General features: G+C 38.5%; 1 long non-coding RNA gene across 1 annotated transcript; it reads right to left on the bottom strand.

Moving 5' to 3' along the window:
- Positions 1-257: 257 nt before the first annotated feature.
- On the bottom strand, positions 258-3,252 carry LOC112990807 (uncharacterized). Its single transcript, XR_003261162.2, has 2 exons — positions 2,996-3,252; positions 258-508 (listed from the first exon to the last, which is right to left on the bottom strand). It is a non-coding gene; the product is annotated as an uncharacterized LOC112990807 (long non-coding RNA).
- Between the last annotated feature and the right edge of the window lie 1,161 nt (positions 3,253-4,413).

The raw sequence follows: 4,413 nt of genomic DNA, 5'->3' as shown, positions 1-4,413 counted from the left end.
GATAATTCATTGCTAAAGTTTTGACATTTGAACTCAATATGTTTTATTCCCATGTTTTGTTCTCATGTGGAATTCAGTTGCTCTGAAGGAATCAGATTGCTGTACAGTAAACACAGAATTAATCAGGATATTTCTTGTAGGTTAATTCTATTTTCTATGGGATGTAATCAACATGCAAATTTTTAGATTAAGATCCAGACACTGAACATTCAAATAATTAAACGCTTTGTTTTAGAATGTGTGTTTATCTGTAAGTACCTGTTCTAGCTGCAAAATCTGGATGCAAAATATGAAGATATCAGACTCCAAAATCAAATCCAGCATTTGAGCTCAGTCTGCTCTCATTTGAAAAAATCATTTACAAAAGAAGCAGTTCCTCTGAGAGTTCTCATCTTCTATGCACCAAAATTTGAGGATGATCAATTTTTGCATTTCTTTAGAACTCCAACTGTTCTTTCACCTTTTTGTGGGAGATGGCCTGCGGGTCCTTTGATTTTAGTACTGTAGACTGAAAGAGAATAAGAGAAAAACAAACAAGTCTATGGATGGTATATTTTCTCTACTTTCTAATGGAAAAAAAGATCTCATTTTGAAAAAAAAAACTGTTTTATTTTGTTTCTACATTTAAGTTCTCATACTCTGCTAGAGCACTGGATACACAATTTTTGTAAAGTAAACTCTGTTTTCCCAGAGACTTACAAACAGAGGACTATATATTCAACAGCCTGTTCTCTAAAAAGAAGGGAGATGTTTGCAAGCAAGTATGCCTTTCCTGGAAGTATCTTTCTAGGTAGTGAAATAAGCCAGGAAATTCACTTACCTTGAAAGGATTTTGAAAGGTGTCTATTTAATTGGTTCTGTGGTTCTTTTTATATGGCTCAACTTACGTGTTGGCAATTAAACTACTTAGACCTAGCACACAAGGAATAGTTACTGTGGACTTCCATAAAGGGGCACGGAAATGTTTATAATTCCTTATCATATTCAGAGTGAAATTTATTTTAATTAAATTACCTGTGAGTCTTGGCTACAGCCAATGTAGAGAGGAAAAAGAAGTAGTGAAAGAGTTAGAGAGAGTAGTTCATCTTTTTTTAAATTGGAGTTCAATATATTTTAAGAAACTAAGTGCATGTAGGTTCCCTTTGAACTCGATGGCCAGACTGCTGCTGGCTTCAGCAAATGCAGAGTTGGTCCCATGTCTTGTTTGCCTCTTGTGTAATCCATATTCCTTTATATGAGCTACTAGGAAAATAAAATTTGTTTTACACTGTTCAAAGGAAAAAGAGAGATGCCAATAAAAACGAGCCTTGGGGAGATGTAATTCATTGGTTGTGTGCTGCAGTGGGAAATTCATCACAAGCAGCACACAAAAATGATGGCACGGTCTTTGCCTAGGAAACAAATGACAGATGTGACATCCTGTCAGGAGCATTCAGCAACTGCACACAATGCCCGGGAAGACTTTGCATAAGATTTTCCTGAAAGCATAGTTTAATGAAAACTTGTGGGAGTTGTTCTCCTAGATACCTATGATGGGATGGTGCCTTCATGTGTTCTGGAAAGTATTCTAAGAGACGTCTTGTCAGCATGGCTTGTGAGGAACCATCTGCAGACCATAACAAATGGCAATGGACAAAACCAGTGGGGCTGTTGAAATATCACAGATCTGACCCTGAGGTCCTACTTTCTGAAAAGTTTCCAGCGCTAATCTGCTCAGTGAAAGCTCTCTCTTTGTCTGACCTCATTAGGACTGAGCTATGAATATAAACCTCAAGGCAAGAGGACAATCTTTTAGCAGAAGACCGCAGGTACTATAATCCACAGCACAACCATCTCCAAAACCTAGATAAACAACCCTGTTTAACAAAGTTCACAAGACTGCACATTCTTAGAAGCCAATCATTTGTATGGTATAAAGTCTCAGAGCCTGAAATTGCCTCCTATTTTTATTTAGTATTTAAATATTGCAGCTGAGGAAATTTTATCTTATCATTCTCACAACTGAGGAAGCCCCATAATGACCGTATTAGGAACTATTCCAGATTTTTTTTTTCCTCTTCTGCTGAAGCTGGGCCGCTATGCACCAAGAAGGGAAAATTGAAATCCTTGGAAAAAACTCTGATCTTCACCTCAAGTGCAAGTGTAAAAAGGGAACTTCTCTTGAAACAGGAATCCTAGATTCTTTTCCCTCAACCTTTTTATATTATTAATTAGCTAAAAAAATAGAAATAAGCTAATAACCAGAATTCCAGTACCCTTATCTGCAGCTAAATGCTGACATTGACACACTAGAAACGGGCTCCCTCTTGTCTACTGTTCTTCTGGTTCCTTGAACCTTAACACCAGGTTATACAGTGACTATTCCTGCCTACTCCCAGCTTTAGCAGAAGGTTCATGGAGGTCTCCCATGAAGATTAGCCCCCCAGTATAGGGTGATGGTGCTTTGGTTCCATGCCATACAATGATGGCACGATCCATGCATCCCAGCCTTAGGGCCAGTGTTCTTGTCATTAGTCTCTTTGTCATTAGTCTCTCATAAAAGGGACTTCCAGCAGCAGTTTTTAAATTCAATACTATTTAGTGCAAGTGAATTAGGCATGGTATCAATATTCCTAGAACATTAGGTTTCCTTGGGATACTCAGGCAAACAGAAATATGTTTTTCTCATCACTAACAGAAGCTGGAAGGAGAAAGATAACTAGATATCCACTTTAGCAGAAGTGGCATTTTAGGATGCCCAAGAAATTCCACCTGAAATTATGCATGTTAATGGTATCTCAGATGTTAAGTAGGATTTTTCTGAATTATTCTTTTAGTTTAGACTTCTGTGCTTTACCAAAAGGGCACTTCAGGTATGTAAGTGCTTGGTGTCTGCCAGACTGTTATTTCTCCAGATAAGAAGCCAGAATCCTCTACCAGATGGTTCTCATGACTCATAGGCTTTTCAGGCAGACACAGTGATAAAGAGGGAGAAAAAGGAACACACATTCTCTACCTTTTACACAAGCTCTTCACAAATCAAGATGTACACAAAGATGTTACCACGATTCTTCAGAGGAAGGCAGCAGAAAGGCACATCCATCAGCCAGAGATGTTCCACAAGAGGCATGAGTCTTCTTGCCTTTCAAGCTGGCTGACACTGAAATTGTGCGGGATGCTGTCTACACATTCATGAAGGCATTCATAATGGAAGTTTAGGCATAATAAGCCAGATTCTTTACCCAAATAGATACAGCAGAAATGACCAATGACCTCCAGACTGTGAACTAAACTGTGAAAAAACGAAACATGGTAGAAGTCATTTCAGAGAGAGCGTCAAGTGGACTGATCGAATGCCATTTTCTGGCCAGTGCTTTCAAGCAGTGGGTTTACAATAGGCATTATAGCGTGCCAAGATGAGACAACAGAATGCTTAACAGAAACAGCATTCAGGAATGTGTTAAAAGTCCTCTGTACCTCCCAGTCTCACTGAGCATTACACATAGAGTCTCTCCGTCATGCAGAGTTCATGTGTGCATGGCCATGATGAAGACAGGTAAATCAAACCTATGCTCGGTTAATGTGCAATAAATTCAACACATACAGTCCTTACAGTACACTGGCTGATGAATCTTTGGAGCCTTTTCAGACTGGAGGTCTAGATTTAGTGTCCCCATTGGGTCCAGCAACTGACAACACCACTAAGGACAGAAACAATGTTCAAGGTGAAGGAAACATCAGTAGCTTCCAACGACAGCAGCAGCAATTAGCAGGCTAACTAGCTAATGGACATTCTGAACTGGACCACAAAGGAACTTACAGTGAATAACTGTCTTTGATTCAGCCATCCTCTCCAGTGGTCATGTCTCAGGGAAGTCATGATAGAGAAGTCATGGCAGCAAGACTTATATATTTCATTATGAAACGTCCATTTCATTATGAAACATCCTGTTGATTCTTGAGAGCTTTTTGGAAATGAAATTTAGATGTTCTCTTCATCTGAACCCAGACCCTTCATAACACTGAGCTGCGTTAGTTTCTTTGAAATCACAACTGATGAGGAACTAGGTATCTTTGAGGATCTGGTCCTGAGGTCTTGATTTCACATAAGAAAAAAGTTCTTCATTGTAAGAGTGGTCAAACTCAGGAGCAGGTCCAGAGACATGGCTTAATCTCCACCCCTGGAGCTTTCTAAAACTTGCCTAGACACGTACTGAGCCATCTGACATCCACATGTGTACACCATATATGTATACATACATACATACATATATATATACACACACACAAAATACCTATAAATATATATCAAATTTCAAATACATTTTGAAACTTCCTTACATTATAGATACCTGCTACAAAGCATATTAAAAAAACAGCCTTAGAAGGGAATGAAACTATAAATTTTTATTAGATGGATCAGAAATATTTTCA

This window comes from Dromaius novaehollandiae, chromosome 4 (genome assembly GCF_036370855.1).
Source record: "Dromaius novaehollandiae isolate bDroNov1 chromosome 4, bDroNov1.hap1, whole genome shotgun sequence".
Taxonomy (NCBI): domain Eukaryota; kingdom Metazoa; phylum Chordata; class Aves; order Casuariiformes; family Dromaiidae; genus Dromaius; species Dromaius novaehollandiae.
This window is presented reverse-complemented; position numbering and strand designations above follow the sequence as displayed.